This window comes from Myripristis murdjan, chromosome 19, assembly GCF_902150065.1.
Source record: "Myripristis murdjan chromosome 19, fMyrMur1.1, whole genome shotgun sequence".
In the NCBI taxonomy this organism is placed as follows: Eukaryota; Metazoa; Chordata; class Actinopteri; order Holocentriformes; family Holocentridae; genus Myripristis; species Myripristis murdjan.
This window is the reverse complement of record NC_043998.1, coordinates 3,496,848-3,513,637: the sequence shown is the minus strand read 5'-3', so window position 1 is coordinate 3,513,637 and position 16,790 is coordinate 3,496,848.

Sequence of the window (16,790 nt, the reverse complement as noted above, 5' to 3'; positions counted from 1 at the left end):
TATTATCAAAGGCAATGGCAAGATTAGTAAAGAGATTAAGCTTTTTGCCATGTAAATACACTTCTCCTGAGACAAATCCCAAGGCAGATCAGCAGAGGTGATGTAAAGAGACTGTGGAAAAGGTGTTTGAGGCATGTTTTGCAGAAGGAAACAGATGAAACAGTGAAGTGATGCTGGGGAGTGGGCAGTGGGATAGTGATACAGCTTTCTCTTGCAAAGCTGGTGTCCCATTACTATCTCTTATCGGAGCTCCGTGGTCATGGTGTCAATATCACAGTCCCTCCTCAGAGGAAGAACATAGTGATTTATTGAATGTGCCCGCTGGCTTGCCTAGTGCTTGGTCAACTCCTTGCAGCAACAGCTGGCCTGTTTTTTTAAACACCTCCAAAAGACAGCTTTCACCTTGAGCTTCTCCTCTCACCTTCCCTCTCCTTTGTTCTCTTCTTTCCTTTTCTCCTCCCAACCTGCTGTCCAGCAAGCCTCGCACAATGAAGTTAACCTTACTTTGGATATCTCGGCGTAATCTTGCTTGACAAAAAATACATCTACATTACATGTAGACGCAAAATGTCAAGGTAGCTTTCTTATTCAAACTGTATGTGAATAGAAACTCATTTAGAGTCTGAATTTAAATGAGAATTTGAGCCAAAACAGTAAGAAAGCTTATTCAAATCAATGCACTCTCCACTGCTGGGGTTCTATAGCTTTCTAATCTTGTGCTATAGGTTTTGTTTTCTATGCAAATGCAGCTGTATATTGATTAGACATTTATCTTCCAAGCTGCTGGGGGGTCCTGGTGGGGTCTGCAGGGGCCTGAAGACTGCAGGACCCACGAGGCAAGAGAGAGGGGCTGCGTCCCACAGGTCACAGATTGTATCTCTGTTGTCTGAAAACACACACACATGTACAAACACACGTGCATGAGCCTGTTGAACACCAGGGCACCGGTAAACATATTGATCTGTAGATGTGGTACATACTGGATCCTGTAAGAAAACCAGGAGGTGTGACTCTAGAGCACAGGAGGAGATCTCCTAAATGTGGGATGTGTCTGTTGATCGGATTTATCTGCTGGGCAGTGAGTGAAAATTGTGACACTGTGCTTTGTATTTGACCGAGTGATATATCTTGTGTCTCCTATTGCAGTATTCAAATGGTTATCTAGTCTAGCGTCTTTTAACTTTGTTCTGTTTATGTTACACATTCTTACTCAAGTATAAGTTGTACCCGATTAAACTGGTTCCGGCTCTGATTTCTGCACTGCAAGATGCAACATATCATTACGCGAGTGCATCTGTGCATCCTCTTTGTGTTTGTCTCACGGCTCTTTGAGGAAGTAGGTATCTCAGCAAGCATATCCAGAGAGGAGTGTGCATATCCTTAGATGAGAAAACAGGGGGGGCTTGACTGTGGTATGGAGATGCAAATGACCTGAGAAACAAAAAGCACACGCTAAACACAAAGTGCGAGCACAAACAGACATGCAAGTGTGTGGTGCGTGCACAGCCACACACATAGATATGTTGCATGCACATAAGGATGAGCACCATCTGACCTCTTATGCCAAGCCACAAGGGAAAAGGTCCCATGCCCTTGTGACAAGACCTTAGCATCTAAAGGGGATTCCACTGCTGAGAAAAAACAATCAACACCACCAAAAATCCAATCTCATATTCGCTCTGAAATGAAGCTCAGTGGAAAACAAAGGGATAACTGAGGAGGAGAGGCACACAAGGAGGGGCGCGCGCGTATATGAGGGTCCCAACTCAGTGTGACATCCTTTCTAATGATCAGCATAGCAGATGGCAAGAGATAGAGACACATATGTGCCCTGTGCGTCCCAGGCTTGTGTTGTTGTCACCCGCTGCATTCGCTCTCTGCCGGTTGGTTTCAAGACTGTTGCTTAGCATCTGAATTTAGCATGGTGATATTGTGCGGTTAGACCTGTTCAACAGAAGAACGTGCACTATTGCTATGCTTGCGTGTTTGAGAGATTCGAAACACCTCCTCTGACAGTGATTGCTGCTATAAAATGATACTAAGCTGTAAATCTTTGCACAATTGATGCAAAATAACCAAATTTGGTAACACTTTACAATTAGGTCCAGTAAATTTTGAAATGAGGAACAAATGAGGAACTAACTGCAAGTAAACCATTAATTGATGGGCAGTTCTCTTAATCAAATTTTACAAGGTAGCTAATGATTGGTTAATTGAGAAATGGCGCTTGGATATTATGCAAATGAAGTAATATGTAATTAATTGTTCATGGGTATTTGTAAATCCTTATAATGATCCTTAATGCAGCCTATTAGTTTCTATTTTTGTGTTTCCTCAAGAAAAGTGGTGCATTATGCAGAGCTTTTACTAATCATTACTTCATGATTACCAGTCCATCATTAATAGTTTTATGCCTGTTCTTAAGTAAAGTGTAAGTCTAATATCCAACAGGCATTGCTCAATTAACTAATCATTAGCTACTCTATAAAATGTGATTAGAAGTTTCTCCTTGCTTTATTATAGTTCCTCATTCTGTCCTCATTTGTTCCCTGGCAGCTACTCAAAATTTTGGGAACCTTATTGTGAAGTGTTGTCCAATATTTAATACATAGAATCCACTGCTTTTTTTAAAATGTTGACCCAAGAATATCGATTACACTGTTTTATTTCCCCGAAATCTTTGGAGTAACGCCTGCTCTTTGTTTGTTGTTGGCACTGGTTGGTCTCTGAGGCGAACGGCTTATGCCGAGTGTAAGGGCCAAAGGTCAACGGGTGAACACATTTTGATTGAGTCCACAACTTGACATGTTTGCCTCCTATGTTTACGCTGGATTTCAGACAAACACACTCCCACAAAGGCAGACACACACACACACACACACACAGAGACAGCGGAGGGAAGAAGCGCTTTGTTTTGGAAACCCGATTCATTCTCTGTTGCTTTCCCAGGAGGATCCCTGCAGCACATGCTTGGACGGTGGAGGGGAGAGACAGGGAATGTCTTTCTGGAGAGGAGTTTGGGCAAATGCGGAGAGAACGGGAGAAGGAATGCCTTTGAGAGAGGGAGGAGGGGGAGCAGAAAGAATAAGATACAGCGGGGAGAGTGGATACACACCAAACCCGTAAGCCAGACCCTGCACCTGTCCCTTCTCTGCTGGCGTCCCTCTGCCACCAAGGGAACGGCAGACGGGGCCTGGGGAGCGCGAGGGGAAAGGCTGCCAAACCCCCGCAGCACACAGACACACACAAACACACACACACACACACACACACGCACACACAATGAGTGGCAGCTCCGTCTGGGTCAACAGTGCACCCTTTGACATTCCAGCAGTGAGAGAGATATGGGGGGTGTCGTCTCACCTGGTTTGACTGGGTGGCATAGCAGAGGACAGTAGGGGAGCAGTGCGGCTGCCGTCAATATTTGTTTAGCTGTCCGTGCCTTCAGCGATGTCTTCATTTGCGCTCCTGTTTGCAGGGAAATGCCCATGCACATTACATCACATACATGCTATGTCACAGGCTTAGCTGTATTTTACATTCTGACATACAGGCTCCTTTACAACACTTCTCCACTTTTAGCATCAGTATACTGGAGTGCTGAGATAACCGGATGGTTGCCATGGCGCTGCGCTGTGATCGCCTCCCCTACAGAGCAGGTTTCAGCATTAGCCAGATCACTCAGCCACTCCCCTCCTCCCCAATTTATGAGCTCGAGCATCTCCAAGTGCCTCATCCTGTCATGGTGAGCTTATAATCTGAAAGCCAAGCAGACAGAGAGCGGCGCCGACATCGTCCATGAGCCAGAGCTTACCCACCACCATGCCCTTTGTCACTCCTCCCAAGGTGCAATCCAGCCTTAAGGCCAACCTTGTTCACTTATTTATTTTCTCGTGTATTTATCTATTTATTTATTTACCTCCGGCCTGATTCCTCCTCTCACCCTCTCCATCCTCTCCCCCTCTCAACTGCTCCTGGTCCAAGCACCCGGGGATCTCTCTCGTGGTTTAATAATTCATGAGTGCTCAGGCTGCTGCCGTAATCCTGACTGACACTAAAAGTCTGTCTAGATTTAGCGTCATGAAATTTTCATCCCTAAATGTACAGTCGAGCTCTCACTCTCTCCTCCTCTCTCTTTCTCTCCCTCTCTATTCCCTTCTCTTTAGGTGCACTCTTGCTTTCACTCGACACGCCGCAAGCTGGACCTTGCAAGACTAGCCTCATTCTCTCACTCACGTGCACACTTGTATAAACCTATAAACACACACACACACACAGACATAGATGTAAGATAGAGAGGGGGAGACAGAGACTGAGAGAGAGAGAGAGAGAGAGAGAGAGAGAGAGAGCACATAACTGACATTCTGTCTTGATGGGACAATTTACTGTGCTACATCTGGACTCATTTGTTTGCCTTTGTACCAGCTGAGGAGAGACATGGACGCCCATGAGTACAAAGTGCTTTACAGAACTGTGAGTGGATATTTCAGTGTGGAGGGTCCCGGTGGAAATCAAGCCCCTAACCCGGGAGCTGTCAGTGTCATGCTTTACCCATTGAGCAACACTGACGCCCAGCCATGTTATGCCCGACTTGTGAATTAACAGTCCTGTCCTCTCGCCTCCCCGGAGCCCATCGCAGACTGTCAGGAGCTGGACGTATTGAGTGGCAGCATGATGTAGATTTACAGAAAAAAAAACAGTGTAGTTGATGAAAGCAACTCAAAGGTTAAGATGACAGAAAGTGGCTGGTACAAATGATGATGCTGTGGGAAAACACATGATGCAGTAATAAAAGGAACTCTTACTTTAAAGTTGCTTAAAAAGGCAGCAGAAGTTTATACCTCAATAACAGAAACTTTTTCAGTCATGTCTTGCCAGAATCTGTACAGTCAAACGGTGGGTACAAATTTCTATATGGTGTACAAAAGGTAAGTAACAATCTGTGCTATTCTTCAATGTGTGGTGACAAAATGAAAATAAAGTTGAAAAAAGCCTAATCAAAGCCTTTGAATAACAAATGAACAGTGACTATGATGTCTGCTATGATTGGTGCAAGTCAAACTCAGTGTAATTACGTTTGTATATGCAATGTCTGAGACATTCCTGCTTGAAGTTTGGGGACCTAATGGCCTGTTGCTGTGGTGGGTCCTCAAGTTTCATTTTGTTGGGCCTGTAAGTCACTGTAAAAATCATCATGCCAAAAAGGTTCATTTGATCCTGCAGTCTTTGACATATTGAGCCGTTCTGAAGAGCTTGCAAAGCAGATACAATTTCCAATTGTGAACGATATAGATCTGCCTTATTCTGAAGCTTGATTTGGTGGTGGGCCAATCAGGTTGATGTAAAAAGCCAAACCACAGTGTAGAAATCCATCATTTCCCCAAGTTTTGTTCTTAATAGTAGATGTAGATGCTGAGAAAATGCAAGTGCTATTTATGCTATTTGTCTGTTTGTGTGAAAGAATACATTACCCTATTTCTACTGTTATTTCTTATTTCACTGTTTTAGTTATACTTTATTCTCCACCTTATTTTATTAGTTAGTCACAAACTACTTAAATAAAATTATTTGCACTAATTAATTTTAAAAGAACAACAGCCAATGGGGAAACGCACTACTGACCAATCGCAGCCACCACCATTACTGCCCAGCCACTTCGGCCAACTAACTTCATCACTCAGTCTAACTTCAGTCACTGAACAACATTTGTGTTTCTAGGGCCAGCCCTCCAGTCCAGCCAAAAATATGGAGCCAGTATTGGGAGACAGATGTTTTAAAGAATTCCTCTCCCGTAGGGAAGCAAAATCCTTCATTCCATACAATCATCACACATGGTGCCCCGAACCAGCTTTTTGTTCAATGAGATTATGACTCCACAACATGGTTGTTATAATTTATGACGAAGCTTGTACAGTATATTGTTCGCCCAGAGCTGTTTTTATATTTCAGCACGGAAACAACTATTCTCTTTCCCATTAAAAATGCACTTGATGGTTTTAGTGAGTACTCTGCCGATAAGAGGCCTGGAGCGTGGCCCCTCGTGGTATCAGTTAATTCTCTCTTTCTGGTAAGAAAAAGACTGGTGCCCAGGGAGGACTTGATAAACTTTCAATGCTCATCGACAGGCATTCATCACTGGTTAAGTGCCAAGCGGCGCATTCGTATTAACAGCCCTCTTATCAGGGAGAGAGAAAAGGACCTTTAATTGGCTGTTGGGGCAATTTCTTTCTGTGAAAGTATCAAAGAACAGGCTCGCAGGAAAGATGGATAGATAACCCTCCAATGATGGGGCTTTTTCTAATTACCACCCACCTCTGCCCCCATCAGCTCCTTTTTCCTCACTATCCGCTGCCATCCCCCCACTCAGGCATGCTTGAAGAGGGGTAAGTCAACCTGAAGAAGGAGGTAAAACCACAGCGTGGAAAAGCAGCACTCACACTAATGGACAGAATATGGTAGCAAGGAGGGCAAAGGGTTTACTGACTCTCTCCTCCATTTCCCTTTTCCCTTTTTCACTTCTTGTTTTTTTTTTTTGTTTTTTTTTTTTTACTTTTTAGACACACTTTTTATGCAATGCTAAAATTTTTGAAATATTTGGCTTAAATACCTCTCACACCATCCACTGTCCCATAAGAGGCATAAGAAGCACTCGTTCGGCACCCTGGTCTCCCCACCACTTACACCCTTGTAAACTCCCCTCTCTAGCAGTTATAAAATATGCATAGCAACATGTCTTGGTCATTGGTGGGGTTTTTTTTGTTTTGTTTTTGATGGGACACTTTTTATTCACGTTACCATTCTGCCCTCTGACATCTATAAAAATCACCCTTCCTTTTTCTTATATCTCCCCTCCACCCTTTTCAGCCCTGCTGGAGGACAATCGAAAGAAAGCTGTTACATCAGCAGTCTGGTCGTTTGCTTTTATTGGCTGTTATTAAAAGGGACATGGACTTCCGCATCACATGGATGCTATGTTCTCCCTGTTGTCCTTTCTAAACCTTGCTGCCAGACCTTTGCAATTTTTATATTCTGCACGTGATTTCACATGGTAGGCCCTATGTATTTTATGCTACACATATGAACCTCGAACTGCACATTAAAATTCTAGTAGTCTACTAAAAAATGTGACGGGCACTGCTGCGTTTGCACCATATGACCTGCTTTCCATCGGGAAAAGTGAATGTCTCCTCTCCGCTGGGTTAGAAATGTCACTTACTAGTGCACTGGAAAGGCATTTGAAAGATTTGGTGGAAAAAAAAAAAACTCCCCAAAGCTACCCAAATAATTGCCAACAAAAGCACCAAGCAGCTTATTGGTCCTGCTATTAGTTACTGCATTAGGCAATTACTTTAATTGCTGGAATTCAAATGCCCTACCACAATTAAGTTGGTAGGAACAGATGAATAAGGAAACCCTTTTCAACCATAATGGAATTAAATCATGCATTTATCTCATATATGTGTATCCCTCAGGTGTCACACACTCTTATATGTACAATGACATGACTCAGTTCACTGTGATGCTGGTATTATCAAAGGCATACTAATCAAAGGAATAGTCTTCATTTGATTTTTGTCTTTGAACAAGTGTGAAGAAGCCGCTGCCCTAAAGATAAAAATGAATGTTTGAACTGAGCTTCAAAACTGTAGTGGATAAATTTAGTCTGGTGAACTATCCATGACTCTCATCATTTGGTCAGAAGTGTAACTAATGATACAGGGGATATAGGGATGCCCTTTTATCTGTGCACTTCACATATGGGCCAACCAGCGTCTGCTCACAAACACTGCAATGCAATTTTAATAGCAGAGGGAACCGCAGTGGAAATGTGGAAGATGGAAAAATCTACCATGTAATAAGGTGATCGCATGTTACATATGACTTGTTGATGGCGTGTTACATATGTGCCTGCTGAGGCGGAAAAAAAAATGCCTGGATTTGCCATTAGTATTCAATACCAATACGCTACATACAGGTATGACTTGGTATGGATGGGAGGCCGCTCAATGACTTGAGCTAATGTGTTCATTTCATTCCCATGTTTATGGTGCGTTGATGGCATGCTGCCAAAGATTAGTATGTGTGACTATGTGTGTGTTTGTGTGCGTGTGTTGTTTAAGGGAACGACAATGACAAACACACACACAGACAGGGTCTCTGGCCCCCATTTGTGGGAGATGATGCTCGGTGGGCAATCTCGGCAGACAGATGTCAGCGCCTTATTAAAGAGGATGGCCAACAGCCCCTGGGGCTGGGAAAAGGCTATGAATAAATTTATTACACTAATGCACTGACCTTAAAACTGTAAGTGACGTTCAAACACTGCAGTGATGCAGCCAATTGATGTAATAGTCATTAAAGAGAGGGGAAAATATATGCAGGAAAAATTGCCTCAGCCGGTGAAATGTCTCCATTCTTCTCTGATTGACCATCGTCTTGCCACACATGCATCCGCGCTACCACCATGTCTGCTTCATCTGCGCTGCTCAGGAGGAAAACCCCAAATGGGGCTCGTTTCCATGCCAGGGCTGGGAAGGCAGGCTAAGGAGTTTCCACCAGCTCCACCAGCTCCATCACCACCAAACCACCTCAAACAGCCCTGTAGCCATGCAGGAAAGCAGGGCGGTAGGCTGGGCTGCTCTCATCAGGGCCTGATTAGGGCTCTGAGAGGGTTGTCGGGCATGGACCAGGAGGAGGAAGTGGCAGGGCGATGGTTTCCAGACTACAAAGTGGTAACTCTTGACTGCGCAGCACTGTAAGCATTACCACTGGAGTTTCTCCCCCCTCTTTGTCTCTGACATCACCTAAACACAGATGAAATGTAGTTCTGTTTTCCCTGAGGGAGAGACAGCGGTTACGGTAATGGTGGGATGCTGCAGTATAGACACATGTGGAAACGCACATGCAGGCGCACATGCACGTGTGTTCACACATACACTGAAATTGAGACGCGCAACCACATTTTCTCTTTTTTTCCCTCGTCTTTTTAACTCGCACGCACACCCAACACACAGCCACGAGCACCTTTGATAGAAGGGAGTGGAGAAATATCTTTTTGAGGGAATAAATCAACACGGGTTCAGCTTAAAAGGTTCCCAGACATTCCCCTGTCTGACTTCCAAATCTCATTTCAATTTCTTTTTCCTTTTTTTTTCTCTCTTTCACATTAGATAAACTCCTAATGCCTGATGACAGAATGATAACCATTAGATAAAAAGCGCCGTTGAAGCTGAAATGATCTGCTGAAATATAGAATATTTTCAGATTCCCTTCTCTTTGCCAACAAATCAGCGCACGGCCACTGTTCCCTTTCTCCTTGTGTGTCTCTCTTTCTTTCTCTCTCTCTCTCTTTCTCCCTTCCTCCCACTCCGAAACACACACACACATTCACACAGCATCTTTCTCTCCCACACATTATTATGCCAACAGCTGGGCTAGGCCCCCCGCTGACTAAGCATGAGATATTGGCTCATCTGTAAGTGAATGTTTTAACCATTATAAAGGCCCATTTCTTCAGCTCACACACCCAGGCAGTCTCATGCAGAGGCCTAATGTTAATAATCACACATTAGATGGGATGATGATACTCACTCATAGACTAGGCCCGGGCTAGTCTGCCGATGGACTTTTTTTCCTTCTCATCAGATGGGAAATTGAAGCCATCCGTCTGTGGAGATGGGGGGCTTCCAGCAGGGACAGACCAATTGTCCCCGGTGACAACGCGGGTTGCCAGATCGTCCCGCCATCTGCATTATTGATGGCCATCAGTCGGTGTGTGTCTGACCACATTTAAGTGTCTCAGCAGGAGGGTGGCTCAGTAATCAAAATACACACACACACACACACACTGTCTGCGGCACGCTCACAGCAGCCTCTCGCGTGGCCGCTCATCAAGCGCGCGCCGAGACATTGAAACTGGCACCTACAAGTGCCGCGCTCACGCAAACAAACACACACATGGATGCGCCGTACACAGACGAACCTGTTTGCAAACACGCATGCAGACACGCTCGCGGTGGGCAGACTGTTTATCGTTACACATTTGCAATTGTTCCTCCGGCGTTCACCTAATTGTCTCCTAAATTGGGATAATTTTCTTGTGTGCACAGCTGTATTGTCATAACTTATGGGGGACTTGACGCCATTGAAGCCTATTGGAGAATTGGCTGTGAACAAATAGGCCTGGTGTTCTACAGTCCCAGTGAAATTAATAACTTTTTCATCTTATCGCTTCATTTCCATGCCATTATATTAATGGAATCAGTGAATGCCCCAACACCAGGGGGAAAAAAAGCATTTTAGGGGGATTTTTATCTCAAAATCACTTTTCCAGAAGTCTTTTGTCATTTCCTCGTCATGTACCACTGGGTGTACCGCTGGCTTACGCTTTTGAACAATCCCTCCCCATCCCAAAATTCAGTTTGAACAGGAAATGAAGGGTCAAGCTCTGCCATTTCATTGTGTATTTTCATATAACAACTGGACAAGACAGCAAGAGAGATTTGTAAATAATTGTTGTGCTGTGGAGGAAGATTTAGAGTAACAATCAGAAGTAAATATTCTGATAAGGTAGATGTGTTTCCAGATGTAGGTTAGTGTGTTAAAAGAAAATCCACTCATCCAACAATTAACCGTGGATTTTTTTTTTTTTTTCACTGCATGCTATTGGTGATATTCATTTTTTTTTTCCATTTGAGAAAAAATGAGAGTGGAGAGAGAGAGCAGTGCTGTGATGCCATGCCTAGCTGTTCAAATTTCAAAAGGACATCAAAGAGGGTCTTGTATTTTCTATGTTACAGATCCAAGAAGCGGGCTGTGGCTGTGGCTGTGGCTGTGCAGGATTGCGGTCAGCGGAGACTATTGTCTGAGAAGAAAGCGGTATCTCTGCCTGATAGATGTGATTGATTTCCCCCTGTATTATTGTTGCAAAATGATTATCCGCAAGACTGACACCAGAACTTGGCGTTTACTCTTGATTTTTAGACAGCTGGGGAAAAAAATCCCTCTATTAAACTCCCCTGAAGCTGCACTGGAAATATCTTGTGAAGGCAAGTTGTGCACGTGTGTCCGACTGTAAGGAAATGAGACAAATGCACAGCCAAACAGCAAATTTAACAGGAATGTGTGACCAAAAGCTGTTCTGTAATAGTGTAGGTTTGATTTTTCCTTTAACATACAACTGCTGGCCATGAATGTTAACTTGTAGATGGGTTAGCTGTTCAAATTGAATACTATATAAATATAAATTAATTAATAAATAAAATAGCACAAAGACACATGATCAGATGGTCACAGCCACTGTTGCTCAAAAGCTGAGCCAATGCCCATGTATTCTCCACACATACACATACACACACACACACACACGCACGCCCACAAACAGTTTAGCATATTCCACGGTGGCACTGCATGTGTCCATAGTGAATAAATGCATGAAGCTGCACCATCTTTTGTGCATACAGCAGCATATATGCCTCATAAACACACACACTATCAATTTGCTAGTCATGAATATATACAGTACACATGAACATGGACAGGATGCTCGCGCTGACACAAACAGGCCGGCAGCGATAAAAGGCAAATAAAATCACACATCATAAAGCCAATGCTCCACTCCTCAACAGGAGCTGCAATGAGCTGCACACTGGAGCTAAACATATAAACAAGAAACCATAAAATGACTCAAACCCAAATACAAGCACACACACACACACCATAAACAACACTCCTGGTGCTGATGACGGGCGCTGAGGACAGCCCCTGGCAGGTGGATCAACACAAGTCAAAGCTCGGTGTGTTTTTGAGGGCCAGCCTCCCTCTTACAGCTTCTCAACATCCCTTTTTTTTTCATTTCAATACTCACTTTATTCAGTGGAGCCCTCCTGCCATCTACCTTAAACTACATTTCCCCTTTTTACAAGCCGATCCACTGACTTGGCCTCCATGCGACAGGCAGCTGTGCGAGCCAGCTTGCAGCTTCCTGGGTCTGCTAGTAATGGAGACGCATCCATCTCGAGTCAGCAGGGCTTCGTGTGACCAGGAAGGTCGAGTTTACACCGGCGTAGCGCGGCAGAGCAGACTATCCCTGTCAGATATCCTGTAATGAGATGGCACAGCCAGTCAGCCACCGGGCAAACCTGAGCCTCAGAAACAGGAGGACTTATGATCAGCAAAGTAAAATAGAAGTCCAGTCTGAATAAATTTAGTGCTGAAAACAAGTATAAGTAACTATATAGGTATAGTTATAAGCAATATTATAAACATATAATATTATCCATGACTCTCCTGTGTACAGGCATCCAATTCCAGTTTGTGTCTTTGTGTGTGAGTGGGCTCGAGCTGGAAACGGGGGCATAAGAGAGGACAAGCCAAAACCTGATCTTGGTTTGAATACAGGCACACGGAGGTGAGGTGTAATTGACTGATCCAATGAAAGTAAACCTGATACGGCTGCCCTATAGAGCCCCACTCCACCAGCGCCTTTGTTTAACCAGTCATTACCGTGTGTAAACTAGCATGGGCCTCTCCTCAGGTGCGTCAGCTAATCTCTTTCTATACCTGCCGTGATAAGATAGACGTCCTCTTGATCCTTGCATTTCCTCTTGCCATGACATCTGTGGGCCGGCCTGTCCCAGCATGTCTGACATGTGTCAGACAAAGAGGAAGCGCTGGAAGTGATGGGCTGCAGCGGAGGGAGGGAGGCATGATCTAATGGCACCCCAGATGTAAAGGATATATGTTGGGATATAGACACAAAAGCAGCTTTACTCGCCCTTTTGAATGAAGGTCCACCAAGCCTTTTTTTTAATAAAGAATGTACTGATGCAAGATGCATAAACAATTTCATGAAAATGAAATAAATAAATGTATTTATCGTGTTTTTTTTTTGTGCAATGTCGTTGTTTGCCTCGTGGTGATCATTGCCTGGAGATCATATCTATCTTTTTATCTATTGCGTTTACACTCAACATGTGAATTTCTCTTTGTTTTTTGTTTTTTTTTTATCTTTTCCCCCGTTTTGTCAGAGGGAATTCCATCGAGACAAAACTGTCTTATAAGATGTGAGTGCAAAGGCTCTTTTTCGGCTCCTTCTCTCACCTGATTTCATATTTTGTATGTCTAAATTAATATATGCTATTTCTTATTTCTTGAATCTTTCAGGGCACATCATGTGTGTATTATATTTATGAGAATAAATATAATGTTCATGCGGCCTTCAGCTCTGAAAAACCAAAACACAAAACACATGTGGCAGCACCCACTTTTGATCTTAACCAACATTCTGTGTCCAAACAACGGGGCGCAGAATTTGCCAGAAAGCCAGCTCGCATGTGAAGCCACTCACCAAGCCACCATTTGCCTCTTGAGGAGCTGCTCCATGTTGGGCTCTAAAAGGATAGCAGGGTAGAGGGCTAAATTATTGATGCCCCCCCTCCAGCCGCTCGCCCCTGTTTCCAGCCATTGTGACAAGCCTGTTTGGATATTGTGCAATTGCTCTGCAGCAGCATGAAGCTAATATGATCAAACACACCACATAGCAACCTGCTCGGGAGGCAGTGTCAGGGGATATACGGTGAGGTGAGAGGGGGGCTGAAGAACAGAGGAGTATCAGGGGAGAAGGAGGAAGTGAAAGGGGCTCGATGGAGGCTTCGCGTGCCTTGGGCTGCCAGGTGTCTGTTCCCATCCCAGACACCAAAACAACAGCCACCTGTACCCACAACAGCCCGGGACTCACCGTCGATGGTGACGAGACATTGTCTGCAAACGGTACAATTACCCTCTGTCAGTCTGGTGGGCTTCTCTGCTAATTACACAAACCATTTCCTTCAAGATGGCTCGTTTGGCCGGCAGCCCGAAAGTCTATCATTCCTGTATCGGCGTCTGTCATATCTGCGAACAGGTTAATCAGGTTAGTCATGAGTTAATACAGGTGGCTTGGATTCAGGGGACAAGCTGGGTGCTAGCCAACAGAAAATGATCCACTTCAACCTGCCAAGGCAGACTTTTCTGTTTTTTTTTTTTTTTCATTCTCTCTCCCCACCTTTCCACCACATCCTGTTTGTCTTCCTCTCCAGTGTGTCTTTCGCTACTCCCTCTCCAGCTGAGCAATTATCCAGATCCAGACTTGTAACCATCAATGATGATTTTTGATGAGAGGCTCCCAGCATGTCACCACCTGAGGGGTGGAAAAGGCTGAAGAGGCTGAGCCGGGGAAAGACACACTGCTTTGCTTCAATGGATACTGATAGCTCTGTTTGCACTGTACTGTATCGTGCCGTACAGACTATTGTTTGCCTTAGCGCGATACGTTTTCCAATGAGGTTAAGTGGCTCAGTGGAGAGGCAGTGCTACGCGACATGCTGTACACCTCCCCCATCACAGCATTAGCTGATATTTGAAATTGGCAGAGCACCGCGTCCTTGCGGGGACACCATTGTCTGTTTGTTGTGGGAGACTCGACTCACCTATCCCCATGGAAATCCAGCTCTCATGTTGGCATACATATGAAGATGCGGTAGGGAGTAAACAACCTACACTCGATGTGCAGCCTACATCACAGGAAGGGATATCGAGGCTGATGAGAATAGGTTCATTTCAGGGGAAATGCTTGTGCTAATGCTTATCTTGAAATGCCATTGATTCCCTTTTGATCCTGAAGGCTGTTATTGCCTTCTGATTATGCCTGTGACGTACTTGCGGTCAAACTTTACCCACATTTTTAATTCACCATACCGCAGTGTACATACTGTGTGCTGCTTTCCACTCCTTTCCATCCATCTCTCCTGTTTGGAAAAAGTGAATTAGGCTATTTGGTGTGGGAAGCTTATAATGCAGCTGGAATGTGTTTATGCCACGAGCATGCATCAATAAAATAACTCTGGGCTTGAAGATGCACTGCTGCATATATGCTTACAACACAAGAATATTTCATCTCAGTGAGTCTCCCTTATTTGAATAAGCTCCTCTTTGAGTTGCGTATTGCAGCAGGGATCTTTTGTTGCTGTTGTTTACTTGACATAACTGTATACGCAAACAACCAGTAGGAGATGTCAGTCAGATATAGAGCATCTATACCCCTGAGAACACAAAGTGAAAACAATGATACCAAACTAATTTTAACTTTGCATACCGGGTATCTAGATCAGCCCACAGACCTATACTTTGTTGCAGTAAAATATTGCACAATATCTAGAATGTGGATGCACACTTAATTGTAAAATAAATAAATAAATTCTAAAAGTCAAAATCACAATATTTGGCTGAAATGTTCCAAATCACAATAGCCATGTCCTCATATATTTCCAAATAAATAAACACTATTTCTGTCAACTCTTTTTCAGTTGCGTATTGATACTGTGTTAAAAATGCGGCATAACAGATCACAAACTACACATCCCCCTGCACTGTGCTATCTTGTAAATCCATAAACACTATGATTTTTATCTGTTGAGGTACATAGCTGCATAAATATTGCCCATAAAATCCTCAGGACCAGGAAAAAACTTCACCCAAAATCTGCTGCGGATGTCAACATCCCTGTCCGTGGACAGATTTGTAAATACATCACCTCGGATATTGTGAATGGAAGCCCTGTTAATACACAGAGGTGTTTCAGAGCCTCATAAATAAACAGCCCTGGAGGTGTATCTCATTAGGAGACATAAGGAAACATTGGGGGCTTTTACAGGGAGTGAGGGTGTGGGTTATAGGGAGGGGGCATTTCCGATAAGCAGTCAGACCCACCGCTACCAGCAACCAAACCTCCCACACAGCAGCGGGTCACCTGAAACCACAAGGACCCCCCAGTTCTATAACCACAGTGCCAGGCCTGGCAGGACAGAGAAAAAAAAAAAAAGAAAAAAAATCAGCCGTGGCAATTTGGATACAACCACTCCAACGCAGCCCGGCCTTTCACACCATGCACAGCCTCCAGCACCACAAACTGCAACAGCTAATGAGACCAGACAGTGTGAATGTGTAAAAACTTGATTTAGTCCTTGCATACTTTACTAAATGGAGTAAATGTTGACCTGTCAGATGATTCACTAATGTACTGCTCTCCAGGCAAACACACAGAGAGAGAGAGAGAGAGAGAGAGAGAGAGGGAGAGAGAGGGAGGGGGGGTGTAGGCAGTGAGAGAGAGAGAGACAAGCCTGAGAACTGCATGACGCAGCAGCCGTTGTCAATTAGGATCATTTTTAAGCAAATTAGTTGAGGTACTTGTAGCCTACTTTACTCAAGCATCTCTATTTTTGCTATCTTCACACCACCCTACCCCTCTATTTCAGCCCACCCTCTCCACTGAGTGTAAACATGATAGGGAACTGTACATTTGAAGAAAATGATAGCATACAAAATGAAACAGGAAGGTTTTGCTCCTTCCAACCATTGAAGTCAATCAAGATATACCACAACTGAATCACTCTTTGGTGTAAACTATAAATGTTGATGCATAAAAGAAGCCATCCTGATCGTTGTAGTGAATATGGATATTTAGGCTCCCAAAATATATATTAAAGTTCTTCTGTACTTCCACGACTGCACACAATACACTTATAAAGCAGAGCAAAGGACAATGAAGGAGAATTATGTGTTTCAATATATTTAGGACTCTTTCTTTCTTTCTTTTTGTCTTTGTTTCTTTCTTCATTTATGTATTTATTTATTTTATTGGACAATGTATACTTGCAAGAGTTATAAGAGCTATGCCCTGAATTTTGACAGGCCTTTTTTAAAGCAGCACTCCACATTTACAATCCATCCTCTATTGGTCTGTGTTCAGTCAG